Source organism: Balaenoptera physalus, assembly GCF_965194825.1.
Source record: "Balaenoptera physalus genome assembly, chromosome: 8".
NCBI lineage: Eukaryota > Metazoa > Chordata > Mammalia > Artiodactyla > Balaenopteridae > Balaenoptera > Balaenoptera physalus.
The window spans coordinates 53,099,259-53,124,599 of NC_138887.1; the positions used below are offsets into that span (position 1 = coordinate 53,099,259).

Consider the following 25,341-nt stretch of genomic DNA (forward strand, 5'->3'; position numbering starts at 1 on the left):
GGAAACACAAAAGGCCCCAAATAGCCAAAGCAATCATGAGAAAGAAAAACGGAGCTGGAGGAATCAGGCTCCCTGACTTCAGACTATACTACAAAGCTACAGTAATCAAGACAGTATGGTACTGGCACAAAAACAGAAATGTAGATCAATAGGACAGGATAGAAAGCCCAGAGATAAACCCACGCACATATGGTCACCTTATCTTTGATAAAGGAGGCAAGAATATACAATGGAGAAAAGACAACCTCTTCAATAAGTGGTGCTGGGAAAACTGGACAGGTACATGTAAAAGAATGAAATTAGAACACTCCTTAACGCCATACACAAAAATAAACTCAAAATGGATTAAAGACCTAGATGTAAGGCCAGACACTATCAAACTCTTAGAGGAAAACATAGGCAGAACACTCTATGACATAAATCACAGCAAGATCCTTTTTGACCCACCTCCTAGAGAAATGGAAATAAAAACAAAAATAAACAAATGGGACCTAATGAAACTTAAAAGCTTTTGCACAGCAAAGGAAACCATAAACAAGACGAAAAGACAACTCTCAGAATGGGAGAAAATATTTGCAAATGAAGCAACGGACAAAGGATTAGTCTCCAAAATTTACAAGCAGCTCACGCAGCTCAAAATCAAAAAAACAAACAACCCAATCCAAAAATGGGCAGAAGACCTAAATAGACATTTCTCCAAAGAAGATATACAGATTGCCAACAAACACATGAAAGAATGCTCAACATCGTTAATAATTAGAGAAATGCAAATCAAAACTACGATGAGATATCATCTCACACCGGTCAGAATGGCCATCATCAAAAAATCCACAAACAATAAATGCTGGAGTGGGTGTGGAGAAAAGGGAACCCTCATACACTGTTGGTGGGAATGTAAATTGAAACAGCCACTATGGAGAACAGTATGGAAGTTCCTGAAAAAACTACAAATAGAACTACCATATGACCCAGCAATCCCACTACTGGACATATACCCTGAGAAAACCATACTTAAAAAAGAGCCATGTACCACAATGTTCATTGCAGCTCTATTTACAATAGCCAGGACATGGAAGCAACTTAAGTGTCCGTCAACAGATGAATGGATGAAGAAGATGTGGCACATATATAGAATGGAATATTACTCAGCCATAAAAAGAAATGAAATTGAGTTATTTGTAGTGAGGTGGATGGAGTTAGAGTCTGTCATACAGAGTGAAGTAAGTCAGAAAGAAAAACAAATACTGTATGCTAACACATATATATGGAATCTAAAAAAAAAAAAAAAAAGTCATGAAGAACCTAGGGGCAAGATGGGAATAATAAAGACGCAGACCTACTAGAGAATGGACTTGAGGACACGAGGAGGGGGAAGGGTAAGCTGGGACAAAGTGAGAGAGTGGTAGTGTATATATGGACATATATACACTACCAAATGTAAAATAGATAGCTAGTGGGAAGCTGTCACATAGCACAGGGAGATCAGCTCGGTGCTTTGTGACCAGCTAGAAGGGTGGGATAGGGAGGGTGGGAGGCAGGGAGACCCAAGAGGGAAGAGATATGGGGATATATATATATGTATAACTGATTCACTGTGTTATAAAGCAGAACTAGGGTTTCCCTGGTGGTGCTGTGGTTGAGAGTCTGCCTGCCAATGCAGGGGACATGGGTTCGAGCCTTGGTCTGGGAGGATCCCACATGCCACGGAGCAACTAGGCCCGTGAGCCACAACGACTGAGCCTGCGCGTCTGGAGCCTGTGCTCCGCAACAAGAGAGGCCGCAACAGTGAGAGGCCCACGCACCGCGATGAAGACTGGCCCCCGCTCGCCGCAACTAGAGAAAGCCTTCTCACAGAAACGAAGACCCAACACAGCCAAAAAAATAATAATAATAAAATAAATAAAAAAGCAGAAACTAACACCCCATTGTAAAGCAATTATTCTTCAATAAAAATGTTAAGAAAAAAAAAAGATGCTTTGTTGCAAACAATGGTAAAATTGTGGCTAACTTAAGCAAAAATTGAATTTATTAAAACTATATCTAGGCTAACAGAATCTATGTGGAAGCTGGAAAAACAACTTGGGCAAAAACCATGACAAGTAAATCACAGCCAAAATTCTGCCACAGGATGGTCTACCTAGGATATCACTGCTGGTAGCTTTGCCACCTTATACCTGTCCCCAGACAACTGGACCCGCTGTTCCTGCCAAGCCTCTCCCCATGTCGAACCGCCTCACCCATCCATTGGGTAATGATGTCTCATCATTACTCTTTGCTGAATATCATAAAAAGTCAATAGTACTTGCATTTCAGAAGTAGAGACCTTTATAATTGAATTGATTTTTTTCAGTCCCTGTTGTCTATAAAGACCTGGTTTTTCAAACAATGAATCTTAAACATTATCCACTAGGAAACTTAATTATTATGTAAGCTGTTTCCCTGTTGGGGTTTCACTACAAATGATTGATGTTTTTTCCCCATTGGTTTTACTTCAGTTTTAATCAACTATAATCAGATAATTTGAATTTTCTGCCAGAGTATTTGGCATGTTTGCTGGCAACTAAATGAATACATTTATTGAGTGTGCATAGCTTAAAATTTTCTGGTGATAGTGTTTATTGATTTGCTCTTTTGTAATTAAATCAAATAAGCTAACATTTCTAGGTACCCAAGCAGAGAGAACATGACTTAAACATTTATTGGACTGGATTTGTTATTTTGTGAAATTGTGCTGATGGACACACTGAACCCTGCAAGATGAGATATGAAATGTAATAAACCTCACATATTAGCCACAGAGCAAAATATACTTTTATCTAAGCTGTCCAGACTTTTTAGCACCACCTGAGGAGGAAAAGGCCTGAGTAATGCTGGCTTATATTACCCGTACAAGTGTGATTACAGCTAGAAAAAAATGGATTCCTTTCAGCCAGAGGGGTTTTTCTCCAAGGAACCTCAAAACTGTGACTACATTTTGCAGATGTTTTCAATGTATTTAGTTAAAGAAAAACAGTAGAAGTCAATCAAAAAAATGTAATTTTGGAAATGGAATCTATAAGACTTACATGAACAAAACATTGAACTGACTTTTTAATCCTTAACACAGCATTTAAGATGTTATGTTGAACTAGGCAAAATGTTTCATAAATACCTCCATTGAGACTGGGTAAGGGGCTTTCAAAAGGAAGAAACCAGAACACAGAGGGCCATAAAGAATTGCTTGTATTCATAAAGTTAATTAACAGAATCAATGACTAGACTATTTTGTTTTTCATAATGTATAAGGAAACAATCCCCACCAGACCCTTTCCTGTAACCACAGAGTGGCATAAGCTGGGCTGTTCATGGATTTGATTCTGCTAAAATTGCATAGAGGAAATTCTATCTACATAAACCTAGAAACATAGTCTTTTTTTTTTTTCCTAACCAGCGAAAAAGACCAGGGCTCAAAGAGTAGTATATTGACATCGGATGTCACTTATACAGGAAATATTTGGAAATGGTATCACTGCATGATTGGTGAGCTTGTTTTAGGGCAAACTGGCAGGAGATTGTCCTCCTTCTACCTGGATGGCAGCAATGGAGGAACAAAATGGGGCCAAGTGAGAGAGCTTTCATCACTCTTTATGAGCATAGCCTTCTGGAAAGGCTGTTTAGCTCCTGGAGATACTTCAAAAGAGCCTGTGGAAGCCTGTGGAATGCAGGTTTCCTCCACAAACTTTAAAGGGCTTTGAGAACTACCTGATTTCTCAGGCCAGGATGTATTCTGTACTTGGCAGTAATGAAACTCGCTGAATCAGATCCATTACAGACCCACCAGAGTCTGTGGCTCTTGACCTTCTAAAGATCGGGCACTCCCTTTCAAATGTCTGACACTGTAATCCTAGTTGAGAGGTACAGATTGGGGGTGACCTGTGATTTTCAGGTTTCCTTTTGATCTTCCAGCCCCCCTCATTTGCTGCCCGGCCACATGTGCGTTGCTGCACAGCAACTGTCCCCGCACGTTCCCTAGAGAGCTGCCCACCTGCTCTCTGAGAGCCACCCCTTTGAAGTGATGAGCTTCATTTCACAGGGCGCCCCCATCCCCCCTCCAGACCCTCCCCCAACCCCTGCTTGTCCCCTTAAATACACACACACACACACACACACACACACACACACACACACACACACACACACACACACATATATATATATATATATATATATACACACACACACCAGACTGGGCTCCTAGTTCAAACCAGAGGTGCTGATGTGATCTCTTAACATCTTGACTTCCCATGGTCTTTAATGATTTTATAACCAATAAGAATGATACCATTAAGCAAACATTATTCAGTGCCATTATTAAATTGGGCCTCTTTCTGCATGTAACAAACAACTGTCACATTATAATCCAGCACAGATGTATCTTGGCACTTTTCCTTTAAGTTTTATGTTATAAGAACACAGTTGTGAAGTTCATATGGACTCACCCATAATTTTCAAGTTATTTTAATCATTTATCAAATGGCCAGCAGTGTACCTATTATTCTGAGTGTATCTCTTTAACACAATGGTCAACAACAATTATTTGATCTATGTATTATTCATTAGCAATTATTTAAAAGCAAAACAAACAAAATCTTGATTTCTCCACTTCTTGGTGACAACTGGAAAGTAAGATCAACTTCTTAAAAAAGATGCATCTCCTTAATTTAATCAATATCATTACAGAATTCAGAGCCTAGAATAATGCTAAAGATCTTTTTATCTTGGAGTTTTCAACACTATATATATTTTAAAATTTTTATTGGAGTATAGTTGATTTACAATGTTGTGTTAGTTTCAGGTGTACAGCAAAGTGAATCAGTTATACATATACATATAGCCACTCTTTTTTTTTTTCTTTTTTTAGATTCTTTTCCCATATAGGCCATTACAGAGTATTGAGTAGAGTTCCCTGTGCTATACAGCAGGCTCTTATTAGTTATATATTTTATATACTGTAGTGTATATATGTCAATCCCAATCTCCCTATTTATCCCTCAACCCCCTCTATCTCCTGGTAACCATAAGTTTGTTTTCCACATCCATGACTCTACTTCTGTTTTGTAAATAAGTTCATTTGTACCCTTTTTTTTTTTAGATTCCACATATAAGCGATATCATATCCTATTTGTCTTTCTGTGTCTGACTTACTTCACTCAGTATGACAACCTCTAGGTCCCTGGTGGTCCAGTGGTTAGGATTTGGTGCTCTCTCAACACTACATTTTAAAGGATGTTGCAATCCAGGGGATTAATGGGATGGAGTCTTGTTTTGTTTTGTTAGCCTGGGACAGGTTTCTTAAGCTTTAGGAGACTCAAGTTCCTCATCTATAAAGTGAGGGTAATAATTACTCCCTCAGAGGATTTGATGACAATAGTGCTGTGAAAGTACTGGCACCTGCTTCAAAAGCAGGACCCCTGAAACTGTGTGTGTGGGAAAATGAAGGGTGCTGACCGTGTCAACTTCCTATTCCTGGGGAACTGAGTGAGAGTCTATGACTCAGGTCTTTTCTCCAGTTTCTTCCGGTGAGACACATCCTCCAAGTCCCCTCTGCCTTCTCCTAGGTTGACTTCTTACTTATTAACGAGCCCTACCTACCTCATCTAGCAATTCCAGTTCTTGAGGCACCGGTTTTTAAAAGATAGCATTTGCCACCTCCCCAGGGCAAGTTTATAATATTTTTTCCCCCACCAGCCATTTTAATCAAGCTCACACATTCATGTTTGGAACACCCCCAGTTTCACAATGAAAAAGTTTTAAGAAATGGTCGATGATAACATTTTAATGGAATTGTACCGACATTGAAGACTTTTCACAAATTTCTTTAATTCAATGTAATTACTTGGTCAAACTTTTTATACAGCACACTTAAAACCCTTTTCGATTTTTCTTACTCTGTTTTTATTGAATTATTTTACAGGATCAGTTCTCATCTGTGGAAAGTTCACAAGGTTTATGGTGTTTTCTAGTAAATTATCAGAAAGAGAAAACTGTCAGAAGAATTTTGTGACGTGGTAGCTCTGTTGCTCAAGCCTAAATATGTCAAAACCAAATCCCATTGACCATGTTGTTTGCTTGTGTATGTGCCAGCTACACGTGGCCTTTTACCTACTGCAGTTGGTTTAAGTCTAAAAAATGCTGTTCTTAGGCAATGAGGACTTCTGGTCAGATCTCAGTGGTTTCTTGAGGAAAACCCAAAGTCAGACCTTTGTTGCAAATCTTTTTCTGTGACACTCAGACACTTACCTTAGGTCTCGCCTCTATCAATAACAGTTGGTCCAAACTGAAAATGTTGGGAGTGAACTGGTGAGGATGGGTGGGAAATGGGATGGAGAGACGAGTGAAATAATCTGGGGGTCAATTTTCCTGTCTTCAAGTTTCACATTAAGGTATTACCGTATTTTTACGGAGATTTAAGAGATTGCCATTCTCCTAGCTCGGTTGCTTATCAGCTATTTTATCTCAGATTGTATTGCACAACAGAGTCTGTAAATGGAGGTACTGATATTTCCCCTCTCACCTTGACAAGGGTGCTAAATTATACTGTGCTTATCTATAGACAAGCAGCAAAGACCTAAAGAAATAAATGTAAGGCACTCTGTCACTGCTGTAGCTACAGAGTAGTACGATGTTATCGTATGTTTTCTGTATCTACTCCGTCATACAGTTTTTACTTTGGTGGCTGGGGGAGTAGCACTTGCGGAGTGAATGTGAGCTTCGACCTTTGAGATGATGTCATATGGTGACTGTTTCAAGTCATTGTTTATTTAAAAACTGGAAAGTGTCCAAGGATTCACTTTCTTTCTTCCAGTAGCAAATAAGTAATTATTAATATCAATCCATGTTGACAATTACCTTCAATTCTGGGTAAAAGGACTGCTAGAAGCACACATCTTCAGATCCACGACCACTAGCCTATGGTAGGTGAGCAGACTGGAGATCAGCTTCGTGCCTAGGCGGGCTCCCCTTGCTCTGGAATGCCTAGCAATACCCAAGGTTATGGCAGGGGGCTCCTGAAGTGAGCGGTTGCAGGAGAAGAAAGGTATTCATCCTGAGTAGTAAGAGATTCAGAAGACACAGGTCTGTTCTAATAAGAAGGTTCTGGTTTGGGAGTGGAGGGTAGAACTGACAATAACATGACAACCGTCATTTGGGGTCTCTTCCAGCCCAGCCCACAAAATTGAATTCACGGGAAGAGGCTCTGAGCAGAGCAGAAAGAGAGGGGTTCACGGAAAGTCTCACCAAGCCATTAGGGACTTGAGATGCCTGTGTTTTGGGAACTGTGTAATCGGAAGAAGGACTTGTAGCCTTGCTTCGGTGGATTGGCAACTCTGGTGCCAGCAGTTCTGGCAGTGACAGAACACAGAACAAGTGGCATGCATGTCATCTGAGACTCCCCTGGGACTCCAGGAATCATTATGTAGTGGGGTGTATGTGTGTCTGTGTGTGTGTCTGTGTGTGTGTGGGGGGGGAGGGTATATGGGAGGAAGCACTTAAAATTGTCTATTTGTCCTAAGATCACAGGTGGAGAGAGAGAGACAGAGACACCATTTTCCACTGTTTTTGGGACCCTCTCTTTTGTCCTTGATCAGTGCAGTAGTTTGCTTAATAATTTAAAAATAAATTGGGAAGGGTGAGGCACAGTAATGTGACTGTACTCAAGGCCTGTGAACTGCACACTTAACAATGGTTAAGATGGTAAATGTTATGTTATGTGTATTTTACCACAATAAAAATAAAAATAATTGGGGTGGGGGGCACAGGTGAATTTTCCTTTTAAGGAAAAAAAAAGATACTTAATTTAATAAATGGAACAATGTGGGACAAAGGATAGCCTCAAAGGGGCTTCTGCCAGCCAGGCTGAATAATAATCCACTCCGGCTGGGTCATTAGCTCTCCTATGTGGTCATTAATCCCTGTACCTTGAATAAAGACAAGCGCCAACTGCAATCCTTCAATCCACTTTCCAATAGGATATCCGAACTACACTCACTGCACTGAACTTTTCCAGACCAGATGTTTGAAGACTTCTCAGTGCTCTGGATAAAAACTGTCCTTTATCTTCTTGATTTATGACAGCCTTTCATTTGATGATCAAACGGAGCCACTAATAATTCTGTTAGAGATGTCTTAGACGGTCCTTAAAAGGATATTTATATCCCGCAGGCTCTTGGCCTTCAGTCCTGTTTCACTCTGTCAGCAACACAGGTCTTAGCACACCGTGTATGCACTTTCTTCCACATCGGGGTACTATTTAAATTATTGTTCTTTTCCTTTAGCGCTTTTAAGATCAGACCTCTGTTGGGTGATGCTTGAAATGGCAGTCACTTGGGGTGAAACGCCTCCGGTACTATACCAAGCCACTCATGTAACTTGACTCTGTCAAGCCCTGCGATTCTTCTGTTGTCACACTCACTGTGCTATTAAGAAAGGTTTTGTTTTATCTACTCAACCCAGTAAGGGGGTTTGGGAAATGTAAGTCTCATGTGGTGAGAAAGAAAATAAGTATATGTTATTTTAAAACCTGTATTTTCTTTTAGAAAAAAGAAAATGAAAGGAACATCTTTTCTTTAGAATGAGAAAAATTGCTAGAGGACTCAATAATAAGATTGAAGTGGCTGGAGCATTCAGAGAAATACACATTTAGACATGTAACTTGTTATTCCTGCTTGATTTCCCTCCTGGCTATAAGAATAGCACATCACAAAGCAACTGAAAGGTCTAGTTGTTTTAGTTTTCTTAGACAGTAAATCATATAGCCCATGAAGAGGTTGACTGGAAAACACGTGGTTTGATCTTAGATAAGGCCACAGACGAGTGAGTGTTTATTCTTAGCTATAAGAAAAAGAGGTGGTTACAGTACCGGTAAGCATAAAGAAGAGAATCTGCAGTTTTGAGGGCATAAAGGAGACTTACACTCTCTCCAGAAAAGCGTTCTTATTCATTGTCAAGTGCCTGAAATAATGTTATTACTTTTTCTTTTATATAGTTTAAGATCTTATGTACACATGTCTCTGGAAGGAGGTAAGCCACTTTATCTAAGCGTGGGACTAGCTGTTTTAAAGTTACCTGGGATACTTGTTAAAATAAAGATTTGGTACCAAAACCCTCTGAATCAGAAATTTGGGATTCTACGTTTTAACAAGCTCCTAGGTGATTTTTTTTCCCAACAAAATCAGTTACTACTTCAATCCATTTTTAGTCATTTTGTCATAACTGGGCTGCTGTAACTGGGCAGATGTTGGGTGGGGAAGAGATCTAGAGGGTGTTCAGGAGGGGGCGGGGGGCTGATGGGGTAATGCTCAAGGGAAGAAAAAAGGGAGGGAAAAACTTACCTGATATAGTCTGGTAGGAGAGATACTCAACTTATTTCATAGTTGACCCTTGGAATTTGACATTTGGAAGGATCCTGATGGTGTTTCAGAACATGCAGTACACGGGAATCAAAGAAGAAAATAAAAATTCAAACCATAGACACACTGGAAGGGAACGGAGCAGACATCCTACTCCACAGTGGAAGAATGATAGCTTGGAACTCTTAGAAATAACACAAGAAATCACGAAGTGAAAGATGACTAAAAACTTCACAGAAACATGACAATTTAACATCCCCAAACAGAAAAACATGAATGCAAATGACAAAAAGTTCAAAATATAAATGAACATTTACCAAAAATATAACTGAAAAATTATGAAAGGAGTCTAATGTATATTTTATGTATTATATATGCATATATGTATATATATATGACATACATATGTATATATGTATATGTATATAATATGTATATATGTATATGTACTATAGGCCAGGAATTTGCACATATTTATCTGAGTCCTTACAATTGCCCTACAAGGCCCCTATTTTTATGGCCAGATTGGAAAAAGAAAAACCTCAGGACCAGAAAGTTGAAGTACCTTGCTTGCTGGATGTGACAGTCAGATGGGTGTGTCTGACTGTAGAGTCCGCGTTCTCACCACCAAGCACAGAGGTTCCACACCGTGTACAGACCATCAGCTGCTCACTTGATCCATGTTATCCTCTCTTTCCTAAGAACACAGCTGGACCGCATTTCCCAGAACCTCTGTGCTGAGTCGGCCGTACGACTGAGTGTATTGAATGGATTGACGGTGGAAAGAAGTGTTCCATATGCAGGCCTGGCCTAAAAAAATTATCCTATGAATATTCATCTTTTTCTTTTCCCTTGTCTGGCTGACTGGAATGGAGATGTACTGCAAAGCAACTTGGGAGCCTAGAGCTGAAGATGGCATAGCCTCTATGGCCTGGGGTCCCAGTCATTGTATAGAGGGTGTCCTGCATAAGCAGAGAACAGATTCCTCATGTACTTGAACATGACACATGTAGACCTATTGCTTATAAGTATTATTCTCTCATAACAAATGTTGCCGTGAAGAAATCATATAACACCTCTAAAACTCCAGGGACGAATGACCAAATGATACGTAAAAAAGTAGTTTATATAATAGGAAACATACCCAATAAGTAAATGCACAGAGCCGTATTCTACCTAGAGAATAGTTAAAGAATTATAAATTAAAATGTGAAATGTGCTGACAAGACTGTGGAGACCAACATATATCACACAACACTGGGGCATCATATGTTGGTGCAGTCATTTTTGGAGGGAAATCAAGGAATATTTATTTAAAAGCACTGTAACATTCATCCTTTTAAAATGGAAACCTAGTCCTAGATAGTAATCCTAAATGATTATTTGACATAAACATCACCAGTATAAAATTGTATTTATGATAGCAAACACACTAATCAACCTAAAATATAAAGACCAGTGTATTAATCAGGGTTCTGCCGAGAAACAGAATCAAGATGTGTCTGTGTGTGTATACATATATATGTACATATACATATATGGGGGAGAGATATTGATTGATTGATTTTAGGAAATTGGCTCTTGTGATTATGGAAGCTTGGCAAGTCCAAAATCTGCAGGGTAGTCCATCAGTCAAGAGACCAAGGGAAGACTCACAATTTGAGTCCAAAGATAGTCCGCTGGCAGAATTCCCTCCTTTTGTGGGGAAGTTAGTTGTTTTTCCTATTAAGGCCTTCAACTGATTGGACTAGGCCCACCCACATATGGAAAGTAATTTGCTTTGCTCAAAGTCTACTGATTTAAATGTTAATCTTATCTAAAAAATACCTGATGAATTGGGCGATTGGGATTGACATGTATACACTGATGTGTATAAAATTGATGACTAATAAGAACCTGCTGTATAAAAAAATAAATAAAATAAAATTCAAAATAAAATAAAATAAAAAATAAAAAATATCTTCACAGAAACACCTAGACTAATACTTGACCAAATATCTGGGTACTGTGAATACAAGTTGATATTTAACGTTAATCATCACAACTAGTATAGTTACATACCTAAAAACTGAGAAATGTTTTATCAAATTAGGGGCATCAGTTTAGTGAACTATCATAGTTATTCAAAATTATGACTATGAAGACGATATAGAAACAGGGAAAATATCATTTTCTCATCATGGAAGCTTATTGATGCCCTGACTGCCAAGTTGTGTGTGTGTGATTCTCCTTATCTCAAGAAAGCCACAGCCCGGTGAGACGAGAGTCCTGGGAGATGGTGTGTGTGGTGGGGCGGCAGGCTGCGCTGGTGGGAGGTGGGGCTTAGTGACAGATGAAGCCGAGGGAGTGGGTGATGATCAGCCCGTGAGAGGCTGGAAGATGAATGTGCTCCTGCGGCGTTTGGGTTTTGCCCTAGAGCCGTGGGGAGCCTCTCGAGTGGTTTAAAGAGAGCAGCTTTCCCTTTATAGGACATGATTTTGGTATCAAAATAGGGATTGGTATATAGTGAGGCCTAAGGCCAAGAGACTAATTAACTGCGCCTGGTGAGAAATGACCTGAGCCTGAATTAAAGTGGTAGAAATGGAAATAAAAAGAGGGAAGAGATTCCAGGGAAATATACAAGAGGCAGAGTCAATGGAATTTGATGACATTGGGTATACAGACTAAGGGAGAAGAAAAACATGAGAAAAACCTCTCAGATTTCTGGTTGGCTGCTTCCCAACAGAGATACATAACAGAGGAGGAAAAGCAATTTTGGGGGAGAGGAAAATGAGATTGTGAGTCCACTTTTTAAAAAAATTTATTTATTTATTTATTTATTTTTGTCTGTGTTGTATCTTCGTTTCTGTGCGAGGGCTTTCTCTAGTTGTGGCAAGTGGGGGCCACTCTTCATCGTGGTGCGCGGGCCTCTCACTATCGTGGCCTCTCTTGTTGCGGAGCACAGGCTCCAGACGCGCAGGCTCAGTAGTTGTGGCTCACGGGCCCAGTTGCTCCGCGGCATGTGGGATCTTACTGGACCAGGGCTCGAACCCGTGTCCCCTGCATTAGCAGGCAGATTCTCAACCACTGCGCCACCAGGGAAGCCCCTGTGAGTCCACTTTTGAATATGCTTCACTTTGCTTCATGTGGTTTTGGGACAACTACAGTGAGGGTCCAGTTAGAAAACAGAAGCCAAACCAATTATTTTAGTGGAAAGAAACTAATAAAGGGATTACTTAAGAAAAAGCTAATAAGGGACACTTAGGTGACACAGAGCTAGCAATGGCAGGGAACAGCTTCCATCCTAGGGCTGAGGGAACAAAGGGAAGAAATCGGAGACTTTAGACCAAGGAAGAGATGCTATATGGAGTCGGGATAGATGGCTGAGAAATGATCATGAGGCTGGACCAGGGGAACTGAAAAGAATCAGGTGCTTTTGGGTGCTGCTGGGATGAGAGGCCATGGTTGCTGGGGAGATGCTGACAGGAGAGCAAGGGGACAGGAAGGAGTGATGCCCTTCTTCCTTCTCCAGCCTTGCTGTCTTCCTCCAACTCCCCCTATTTGCAGAGTGTAACCCATTGGGGGAGGGGAAATGTCATTTGCATAGTAAAAGTTCCAGCATCATAGAGTACAGTTTGAAGATGGAAAAAAAAACCCCTTAATTTAGAAAACTTAATATTAGAAACCAGAAAGGCTGAAAAATCAGTGATCTCCATCATTCCTAACTTTTGAGTTTCCATCTCAAACGTTAGGAAAATCACCAAATTAAAGAAAGGAGAAGAAAACAATTTTAAAGACAAGAGCATTAATTAATGACAATGAAAATCAATGTATCAGAGAGAAAATCAATAAAGCCAAAAGTTGTTTTAAAAAAAAACTAGCAATATTGATAAACTCTTAGTAAGACTGATCATGAATAAATTAGGGAAGGCAAAATTCACCAATATATTGGCTGAAGAGAGGATATTACTACACAGACGTTAAAGAGAGAGAGGATATTAAGAACAACTTGACTCAATGCATTTGAAATCCTTTGAAACTAAAAAACGAAAGGAAATGCTTCTTTTTTGTTCCAACCCTGGAGGCCCAAACCTGTTAAATCAAGGCTGCTCTGTCACTGCAGAAGAAATCCTCCGATCTTAGAAAATCTAGGGTGTCAGCACCTTCGGTTCTTCGGAGATGAGCAAATGCTCATCCACAGGACTATGAAGATATTCACTGTGGTTTGTTCATACAATGACCAAACTTGCCACACAGAAGGACACGGATGAATCTCACTCACATAATGTCAAGCAAAGAAGCCCAATACAAAAGAGTGCACTAAATTTCAAAGGAAGGTGAAACTGACTGATGATGGTGGAAACCAGAATTGTGGTTGCCTTTGGAGAAGAACAAGTGACCGGAATGAGGCACGGAAGAGGCTTCCGGGGAGCTAGGTTACGTGTGGTCACGGGGTATGTTTGATTTGAGAAAATTCATCAAGCACTACTTGTATCATTTATGTACTTTTCTATATGCATGTTAGACTTTAATGAAAACTATAGTTGAAAAATTCAGTTGGGACAGAGACTGAGAGAGAGATTCTATCAATATCTTGCTTTAGTCTCATTTCTCTTCCACTCTTACTTGACCCTGTGTTGTCTTCTAATTTGCTTCCGTCCTTCCCTCTCAATCAGGTCGGCAACCTCTTCAATCAGGAAGGACTTGAGGTCTGGTTTGTAATTGCTGGAGATGTTGAAATACAGAAATACCTTTTGGTTTTTATTAGGAAGACATCATCAGCTGGATTTCATCTGTACTGGCTGTTTGCGTTGATCACTGTTACTTTGCAAAGCTGTCAACAAGATCTCTACAGGAAGAGGGGCTCTTTCCCAGTGCCACTGCACTCAACTGAGGTCTTGGGAAAAATTGCTGGTTCAGAATGCTGGGAAGATGGAAATTTTATAAATCGCTCTAGCTTTAGACAAGAAAAAAGATACCTCTGGGCTGGGCATCACCCAGAAGTCCTTTCAGCTGCAGTTGTTTTCTAGTCTATTGGTAACAAATATGCCCCTGACAAGAGCCCTGACAGCCAAGGCTATCTGCTTGCTGCTGCCCTGGGATTTTTGCTGTTTAACTTTTTCACGGCTACTTCTAGGGGTTACTTACATAGTAATAGCTTAAATGAATTGATTTAAAAAGTATACGTTACAGAGTAGTCATATAAAAATAGTAAAAAAAAAAAAAAAAAATCCATTAACATTCATAAGAGACACACACAGACACACATTAATACTTTTTAAAACATCCCCAAGTATTGTTAAATTTGGTTAGTTTGGAGAAAAAAATCATGCAAGCAGTTAGATAAGTTGTCATAGAAGCTAAAATGGTAGATCACTGCATTTTAAAAAAATTTTTTAATTTTGTGAACTGGTTTCATGTAGACAGTTTGTACACACATGTCTTTCATATACTTGCAAACACTTAGATTAACAACAGTCTTTTCATCACTTGTTCGAAGGTTTGGATACTTTCTGGCTCAATCCTCTAAAAAGCTGCAAATGGGTGTGGGGCTGAGAATTGGGTTGCAGGAGATGGACACAGCACCAGAGAGCTGGAGCGAACCCAGTCACAGGCCAGGAGATCTGACTACTGACTTGATGCTCTGGGGTACCAGCTCTTTATTGGTTTTCAAGCACTAAGAAATATTTTCAGCAGATGACGATGGAAAGAGAACCCTAGACAGGCCACCTCATGGCTTCTTGCTTTCGTTTTTTAAAATATTCTAAAGCTTTGATACTTGCCCCTGGACAGTTGCCAAGTATTTTGGAGAAGCTCTTAGTGCTTCATCTGTAGTGTGATGGCTGTGATTTTAAGGTGAACAGTAAAGCTGTCATGATAATTATTTAAATTAAAAAAAATTTTTTGAGTTTATTTTAGAAAGTTTCTGACAGACCAAAAACACAAGGAATAAAGTAATATAAACTCATGTGCCTACGACCCGGATTAAGGAAAACAATATTATTAATGTTCTTGAAATAGTCCTGTGGATGCTACTCTTTTTCTCATAACCCTCCTCTATCCTCCAAGAGCATCCATTTCTTCAATCAGATGCTGATCACTGCATGAACTTCTTAATACTTTACATATATATCTAAAAGTTAATACTTAATCTTTCAATATATATGCATTATGCCATGTACTATATATAATCCTTACTACTTAATTCTTTAATACTATATATGTTATATAGTATATATATACTATATATATCTTAGTGTATGCATATATATATGTGAATACTGTATAATATATATATAACTCTGTAAGTGATATGTGTTGTGTGTATAGTATTGCTTTTCATTTTAAAATTTTTATATAAATGATCTCACACTGTATATATATATTCTTTTGTTATTTGCTTTTTGGTCATGTTTATGTTGATGAAATACAGATTTATTCATTTTCATTGCTGTATAATACTCCATTACATTAATATATTAATCAATTTTCCTGTTCATGAGTATTTGTTTATATTAACTAGTAAGAGAAATATTTGCTGAAAAAAAAGAGAAACCATAATACAATTTTTGGGTTTCTTTTTTGTTTAGGTCAATAGCTGTCATTTTCTAATCTGTATATATTGAAAAACGTCAAGCTTTTGTCTTCAGCAAACAATGTTCTTGGGACCTGGATTGAGAGTAAATTTCCAGGGCTGTTCTTTATTTAAAAATTTTAATGACCTTATTTTCACTTCCATCTCCTTCATGGTTGGCAATATTATGCCGAAGTTCATTCTCTCTCTCTGTCTCTCTCTTAATTGAAATAATTCTCAAACCATAAAAGTCACTCTTTAGAGCATAAAATTCAATGGTTTTTAGTACATTTACAAAATTATACAACCATCACCACTATTTAATTCTGTAACATTTCCTCACCCCAAAAGGAAATCCCACATCCATCAACAGTCACTTCTATTCCACCCTACCCCCAGCCCTTGTTTACTTTCTGTTTCTACAGATTTGGCTAATCTGGAAATTTCATTTAAATGGAGTACAATATATGACCTTTTAAAATAAATTCTTTCTTTCATTTAGCTCAATTCTTCATCTATGTCATAGCATATATAAACACTTCATTACTTTTTAATGGATGAGTACTATTCCATTGTATGGATATATCATACGATAGTTAGCTATTCATCAGTTGATGGACTTTTGGGTTGTTTCCACCTTTTGGCTACTATAAATAATGCTGCTATGAACACTTGTGTACAAGTGTTTGTGTGAACACATGTTTTCAACTGTCTTGGGTATACACCTAGGGAATGGAATTACTGGGCTCAAATTTTGAGGAACTGCCAAACTATTTTCTAAAGTGTTTGTACCATTTTACATTCTCATCAGCAACATAAGGGTTCCAGTTCTCCACATCTTTGTCAACACTTGTTACTGTCTTCTGAAAAACTATTATTATAGCCATTCTAGTGGGTGGGAAGTAGTATTTCATTGTGGTTTTGTTTTTAATTTCCCTCATGACAAGTAATGATGTTGGGTATCTTATTGTGTATTTATTGGTCATTTGTATATCTTCTTGGAGGAATCTCTGTTCAAAACCTTTGCCCATTTTAAAATTGGGCTGTTTGTCTTTTAATTGTTGAGTTCTAGGGGTGCTTTATATATGCCAGATATTAGATCCTTATCAGATATATGATTTGTGATTATTTTCTCACATTCTCTGGGTTGTCTTCTCACTTTCTTGATAGTGCCCTTTTGAGGCACTAATCTTTTTAATTTTGATGAAGTCAATGTATGTATTTTTTTCTTTATGCATCTTGTGCTTTGATGTCATATCTTAGAAATCATTGCCTAATTCAAGGTCACAAAGATTTATACCTATGTTTTCTTCTAAGAATTTTATAGTTCTAGCTCTTACATTTAGGTCTTACATTTTGATCCATTTTAAGTTAATTTTTGTACATGGTATGAAATAGGGTCCAATTTCATTCTGTTTTTAAAAACATTTTATTTATTTTTGGCTGTGTTTGGGTCTTCGTTGCTGTGCACGGGCTTTCTCTAGTTGCGGCGAGCGGGGGCTACTCTTTGTTGCGGTGCACAGGCTTCTCATTGCAGTGGCTTCTCTTGTTGCGGAGCATGGGCTCTAGGCGCATGGGCTTCAGTAGTTGCGGCATGCGGGTCCTAGAGTGCACGTGGGCTTCAGTAGTTGCGGCATGTGGGTTCAGTAGTTGCGGCACACGGGCTCTAGGGCGTGCAGGCTTCAGCAGTTGTGGTACGTGGGCTCAGTAGTTGAGGCTCGTGGGCTCTAGAGCGCAGGCTCGATAGTTGTGGAGCACGGGCTTAGTTGCTCCTCGGCATGTGGGATATTCCCGGACCAGGGATCGAACCTGTGTTCCCCACATTGGCCGGCGGATTCTTAACCAATGTGCCACCAGGGAAGTCCCCACATTAATTCTTTTGTATGTGGATAACAGTTGTCTCAGCACCATTTGTTGAAAACACTTGTCTTCCCTCATTGAATTATCTTGGCACCCTTGTCAAAATCAATTGACCATAAGTGTATAAGTTTATTTTCGAATTCTCAATTCTCTTCCATTACTCGATGTTTATCCTTATGTCAATAACAGTCTTGATTACTGTAGTTTTGTAGTACATTTTAAAATCAAGAAGTGAGAGCTCCAGCTTTGTTCTTCTTTTTCACGATTGCTTTGGCTCTTCTGGATCCCTTGCATGTCTATATGGATTTTAGGAATAGCTTGTCAATTCCTGCAAAAAACGCAGCTAAAATTTTTATAGGAATTGTGTTGAATTTGTAGACCAGTTTGTGAAGTATTACCATCTTAAGAAGTTTGGAAGATCTTAACAATGTCTCCTAGTCCATGAACTTGGGATATTTTTCTATTTAGTAAGGTCTTCAATTTCCAATGATATTTTCTAGTTTTCAGTGAACAAGACTAGCAATTCTTTTGTTAAATTTATTCCTAAATTGTTAAATTTTATTGTTTTTGATTCTATTATAAATGGAGTAGTTTTCTTAATTTAAGGTTTGCATTGTTCATTGCTGGTGAACACATTCTATTTTGACCAGATATGACCTTTACATTTGATAGAAATAGCCCTCAGAAATTCACTCTCAAATATGGCTTAACAGAAAACATGATTGTTGTGACATGAAGAATTTAGAGGGAACATTAAAGCCACATAGGTAATTTTTGGTAACTGTTCAAAATTTGAACTCATACTTCTGAAATTGAATTTACTCTTTTTAGAGGAGGTCCAGCGTATGTATTCATCCTTGTAGTAAGTTGTCAGTGACATAATCGTGGTTAGTGCACATTAAGAGAGGCACACAAAAACTTTCATTTCTAAAAGCATTTGGAAACTGTCTTATTCTTTAGACCTCAGTCGCTGTAACTCTGAAGTTTGATTAGTAACTTTCCTTTTGTTCACATAGTCAGAATGTTGTAAGGTTTAAATTGTCCTGTAAAATGTAATTGTGTAAAACGTTTTTTAGCTCTCCCCTGAGGATAGGTTCATGTCTCAGGGATACTGTACGAAGCACTTATGTGTATCTCATGAATTTTTACAGTCTCCAAAAGTGCCCATAAAGTGCATTAGATCACCAAAAAGGGTTTCAGTAACCCAACTTATCCTGTCGTTAACCAAATGATACTCTTTCAATTCTTTTCATTTCCAGGGTTGAAGCAAGACAATGTGTAGCTATTTATTAAGCCAGGATCACTCTGTCAATTTCTGAGAGGACAAAAGGTAACTTTTGCTAAGATTTTTCCCTAAGACATGGCCACGGACAAAACCAAAGTCTTCAGCTTTACCTAGGTGGACACAGTTGCCCAGCCTCCCCTCAACGTCCCACTCAAAGGCTACAACTGTTACGCAGCACTGCCCTCTTGTGGGCAAACTCAAAAATGACCGGCTTGAAAAAGTACCCTTAGGGCCACCGCTGCTGTTTATAATAAAACTGTATAGTCTAACAGGTACCTAAATTTTGTGAACCACCTGTTTTTACCACAGATTGCCGTCACAGGTTCACAAAGCCCCCGATATTAAGTTTTTATCTTAACAAGAACATTTCCGTGTTCTCATCATCACGACCTGCCTCCCCATCCCCCCAGTAATTTAATGTTTCTTAGATTTCTAAAACCTCAAGGTGTTTCGCCAATTGAGCGTAGTTAAACAATACCAGGTGTGGTGTTCCTCAGTAAGGAATGCTTCATGACAGCAGGAAATGGGCTAGATGCATGAAAGCAGGAAAATCGATGTAGATTGTCAGTTTATTGTCAGAGTGGCTCCCACTCCTTTTTGTGGGCGAGAAACCAGAGGACCAGAGAAACTCGGGAATTATCAACGCACACGATTTGGAGTCCTTTTCTCTGGTGTCTTGGTTCAGCCCTGTTATTGCTACAGGACAAGACAGGATGTAATTCCTTAAAGGCAGCAGCCGCTAATGTAGCATTTCCGTCAAACTGATAGACTGGTATTGTGATGAACATTTGAACATGGAGAGTTTCTCACGCATCAAAGATGACTCTCATTTTTAATCTCTATTCCCTGAGCCTTATCCTTCTTCCCCCTGAAAACGTTGATTTTTTAAAAAATTAATTAATTAATTAATTTATTTTTGGCTGTGTTGGGTCTTCGTTTCTGTGCGAGGGCTTTCTCCAGTTGCGGCAAGCGGGGGCCACTCTTCATCGCGGTGCGCGGGCCTCTCACTATCGTGGCCTCTCTTGTTGCGGAGCACAGGCTCCAGACACGCAGGCTCAGTAGTTGTGGCTCATGGGCCCAGTTGCTCCGCGGCATGTGGTATCTTCCCAGACCAGGGCTCGAACCCGTGTCCCCTGCATTAGCAGGCAGATTCTCAACCACTGCGCCAGCAGGAAAGCCCGAAAACGTTGATTTTTAAAAGAATGAAGATGTAAGAAGGCAAGAAAGGTTAAGCAAGGAAATAGTGAGAGATGGCATTCTGCAGTGGTTTGTGCCTTACTCAAGAGGAAAGGGGGTATTAAAACTATGCAATGGAGAGGACGGCTTCTCCCTCTTGCTTTCCTGTTCTGTCTCTTCCCATACCCTACACCCTACCCTGTCTGTTTTGGGGGTTTTTTTAAAGATTTTTTTTTGATGTGGACAATATTTAAAGTCTTTACTGAATTTGTGACACTATTGCTTCTGTTTTATGTTTTGTTTTTTTAGCCCCGAGACATGTGGGATCTTAGCTCCCCACCAGGGGTTGAATCCGTACCCCCTGCATTGGAAGGTGAAGTTTTAACCACTGGACCACTAGGGGAGGCCCTACCCTGTCTGTTTTAAGTCGCTGACTGAAATGTACTTTAAAAATTACCAATTGACATAATTATATCGTCTTTCCCCCAGATTGACCATATTTGTTTGCTTTACCCCATTTTCCCACTCTATCTCCCAATGCTCAGGTCTGGTCAAAAGGCACACTTCACAAGCCCTGGGTGAAAAGTGTATATGACCGAATCAGAAACTGGAGGTTGGTTCAATGATCTATTACGAGGAGTTAAGGTATTAATGCCCAGTTCTCTCCTGAGCTTCCTTTTACTTTTTTATTCACTCAGTGCCGTGTATTAAGAATCATTTCTAGGGCTGCTGCTCAGGGTCATGTGGGTTGCCCACTGTACAACCTTACTTGGCAACCCCGTATAAAACACTATCCTTGCTCTCACAGAGCTTGCAGTCTAGTGGGAGCAGATCTTATCTGATGGCCCATTTGGACGTCTCAGTCACCTTCAGTGTGACGCAAGTCTAGACTAATCAGTCTCACCCCGAAATGCAAGCTGTGGACTCGTGAGTCATCCCAGGCATCTCTGTTCTCCCCCCATCCTTCAGCTACTCCATCCTGTTGCCTCTCTCTGTGAGCCCCACCACTGTGCATAGATGTGTGCAGTGTGTGTACTGTGCAAGGGCGCCTGGGCGACGGGGTGAATGTGGCTGAAAGCCACGACCCAGCCCTGCACCTGGCACAAGTCTCCCTCGGGTGAGAGGAAGGGCAATCTTTCTTTTCACAAAGGGACTCTTCTTCAAGCTGTGTGCCTACAGGGTTGTGTTGCTCAAAGAAGATCTTTTCCTCTAATTCCTCTGCCCCCAGAGGGTGACTTGGTGAATTTTTCTGTTTGGTACAAAGGTTTCTTAGAGAGTCGTGGCCAACTTTCCACTAGGTTAGTTCAATTACATCCTACCAATCCATCTTCACATGCAGCTGGTCAGGATGATTCTTATAAAACTCAAAACTCATCATGGTGTGCCCTGCCTAAAATCCTTTTGCATCCCATTGTTTTCAGAAAAAATTTCTTTGAAAGCCTGTAAGATAATTCCTAATATGGCGCCATCTCCATTGTCTTCAGAGCTCCATTTTTATACCCTGCTGTTGAGTTCTATGGATCTCTTCTCAGTCCCTCAATGCTCCATGTTATCTTTGCCTCCGTCCCTGTTATGGACTGATGTTTGTTTCCCCCCTTCCCCAAATTCATATTTTGAAGCCCTACCCACCCCCAATGTGATGGTATTAGGAGGTGGGACCTTTGGGAGGTAATTAGATTTAGATGAGGTCATGAGGGTTGAACCCATATGATGGACCTGTACCTTCATCTTGGACTTACTATCCTCCAGAACTGTGAGAAAAAAATGTTTATTGTTTAAGTCACCCAGACTGTAGGTGATATATTTGTTATAGCAGCTCAAGCAGACTAAGACAGGTGCTTTTTTTTTTTTTTTTCAGGTGCTTTTCCCTGCACTGGGGAGAGTCATATGCCTTTTTCACTTAACTCACTTCTCATCTTTCAAGACCTTTTCCACATGTGACATTGCCCCTAACATTAATGATCCTTGTAATGTAGCTGACTTCCTGGGTCCTCCTTGGAACATCATGGGAGCTCAAGAAATATGTATTAAATAAATACACTGAATCTATGTTTAAAATGTCAGAAAAAATCTCCTCCTACTTCTTTGGAGTCCCTTCTAGAAAGAGATGGTCATGTCAAGGATGGTTGTTCCAGTGGAAAAGCTTGTGGTACAAATAGCCAATCAAATGAAAGACACTTGGTGGGTATGTGTTGGCAGATGGAGAATCCCCGGTAGACGGGCCAAGCTTAGGCTTAGATCACCAGTAGGTAGGGACATACAAACAAATAGAAAAAAACTGGGGGGAAATGGGTGTTTTAGAGAAGGGATTGCATTATCTTGTTAACATTCTGAACTTTGTTAAAATTCCTTTTACTTACTTCGGGGTTTAGATCTTTAAAAAAAATATGCTATTACATATAGTAGGTGGTGGTGAGTATCATTGCTCAGGCTCAGGACTTCTGAAGATCTTCATCCAGCTCTGGGAGGGTGTTGGATAAAAATCTTGGTCAGAGTTTAACTTTCTGGCTTCCAGTAAATCTTCTGTCAGTTTCTGAGCTCATATGGCAGGGCAGAATTTCATGATTCTGGAATGAAACTTGAAGGGGTGGGAGCTTGAAAGGACAGGCAGTGCATATTCTTATATTGAGGCAGAACATTTGCTTCAAACACTAGGCTTTGCTGGAGACAAAGACCCAGCGGAAAGGAAGCGAAGGGCCTTCCCAGCTGGTCACCTCTTTTCAGCTCCTCTGCTGCACACACACGCTTCCCACACACCCCTTGGGCAACAGGCTGCCCTTCCTCACTTACAATCTTCATTCCAGACAGCTCTAGAGACACTTTCTAACCTGACTTTCCCTTCGTAAAGAATTTAATGGGTAACCCTACTGTAAGATTTATTAAGTCCCAGGAATCTCTAAGGATGGCCTTCATCAAAAAGATTTCTGTATCTTGGGGGAAAAAAAGGCCTGAATTAAGACAAGTAGTGAGAGGTGAGATCAGAAAAAAATAACAGGGAGAGTTAACAGACTCAGTCATGACATAAATCAAAGATGGGAATGTTTAACTTAGAGAACAGAGGAAGAATTTAACCATGCGGACAGAAAGAAAACGTGGACCGACAGCTTGTTAAACTAAATTTTCTGCTGTTTATGAACGCGAATATCTTCATCTTCCCTTTAATTGATAGAGATTTCTCTCTGGTGAGATCATTTCAGTGACTAAGAAAGCCTTCCTCCACTGGCCTTATCCAGGATGAGCCCCCCCCCCACCACCCGGGACACGCATCATTGCACTGTTTTGCTTTGAGTGATGCAAGACCCAGGCGGCAACCTGCAACAGTGCTGGCCTCCCCAAACGCTTCAGGCCTTGTTCTAGACAATATTTCTTTTTAGGCTAAGGGGTGGTAGGCTGCCCACATCGCTTTATTCCCAGGACCAAATGAAACCTTCCTTAAGTGTTACTACATGTTAATAAACATAGTCGGTGAAATCCACTTAAAAAGAATGACCTGTTTATGAAAGAAACCTTTTGAAAGACAGCATATTTTTCCCGGTGGGCCAAAGCTTAGGCAGAAAAACAAAGAGCTCTTTCAAAGGCTTAAAGCAGGATGGAGGATGGATTCTGACTTTCTAACTACAAAAATAATGATACTTTTAGCTCCAACCTGCCTTGCTCCAGAGAGCTGTAAATCTTTACAGGGACAGGTTGAGCCTTTCCAACTTTCTTCCTCGCATGCTATTGGAACTTGTTAAGTGGGAATGATGTTAGCCTGAATTTATACACCAAGAAACTGAGGCAACAGAACTTGAAGTGATGTGTTCAGTGCCACCAAGTAGCTTGCAGGTCATGTCAAGAATAGAACGAGCATTGACACATACACACTGCTATATATAAAATAGATAACTAATAAGGACTTACTGTACAGCACAGGGAACTCTACTCAATACTCTGTAATGACCTATATGGGAAAAGAAACTAAAAAAGAGTGGCTATATGTATATGTATAACTGATTCACTTTGCTGTACACCTGAAACTAACACAACATTATAAATCAACTATACTCCAATAAAAATTAATTAAAAACAAATAGAATGAGCAGAGACAATGTATCTGTGACACATGAACATCTCCTGACCTCACGAAGAGCTACCTTCTTTTTCTCTCAGTATCTTCTTCTGTTCCCTTCCCTCTTTGTCTTCCATGTTATGTTTCATTGATAATCTTAACTTTTGCCAACGAGCTGGGCCCAGCAAGAGTGATGGCTCTTCCGTCAGGAAGCCTGTGTTGGTCCAGGAGGTGAAGGACCTACAGCTTGTATTAACAAGCTTGTACAGCTCGTTATTCTTATGAACAATAAAATAGTATCAGCAAAACTGATCTGAAAGACAACAACATTCTCTAATCCTTAATACTTTGTATTTCTAGAAATACTACCTTAATGTATAAAAGTTTACATTTTAAAAATCTCTAGTGTGTGGCATTCTTCTAAAGAAATTGTGCCTAAATAGTTTTTAATTTCCCCCATGACGAGTCTCCTATCAAATGTACATTTATTTATTCATTTTTAATGTTTTTAGTTGACAATTATTTATTTCAAACTTATTTTGGCGCATTGCTGGGCTTTGTAATGAATGTTGTAGAGCAGATCAAAAATACATCTTGCTTTGGTTTTTCTTAAAAAGCGCATTTCAGGAATGGGAGTTCGTGTCTAGTTAGTTAATTTTCCGCAATTTGAGAATTGCAGGTTAGCTTAACGGACACAAGTGTCATTTTGAAAGAACATCATTGATGTATTGTCTAATGCTATTTTGAAGTATATTATACCCTTTCTCTTGTGAATGCCTCCATAGGAAATCTTCCTCAATTCAATCACTTGCCTTGGGAAAACGAAGTTTCTAGAGATGCTTAAGAATAAAAAAGGAAGATTGCTCAGCTGTGACATGATAATAGGACCAAAAGAAACTTAAGAGACAATATAATGTAAAAGCTAAAGCTTTCTATTTGAGTGTATTTTAAAAAGATTTTGTAAACAAATAAAAAGCAAATCAGAAAGTTTTTTAGTATTTACACAAAAACTTGTACGTCAACATTCATAGCA

At 39.5% G+C, this 25,341-nt stretch overlaps 2 long non-coding RNA genes across 2 annotated transcripts in view; one reads left to right on the plus strand and one right to left on the minus strand.

The window, feature by feature from the left end:
* LOC309665945 overlaps positions 1-25,341 on the plus strand; it is a 340,836-nt gene that overhangs the window by 307,637 nt on the left and 7,858 nt on the right. Inside the window, exon 2 of the long non-coding RNA XR_014266799.1 lies at positions 1,023-6,953. This is a non-coding gene — a long non-coding RNA (uncharacterized lncRNA). The remainder of the gene's footprint in view (positions 1-1,022; positions 6,954-25,341) is intronic.
* Positions 12,184-25,341, minus strand: part of LOC309665948 — a 143,277-nt gene continuing 130,119 nt past the window's right edge. Inside the window, exon 2 of the long non-coding RNA XR_014266802.1 lies at positions 12,184-12,472. This is a non-coding gene — a long non-coding RNA (uncharacterized lncRNA). The remainder of the gene's footprint in view (positions 12,473-25,341) is intronic.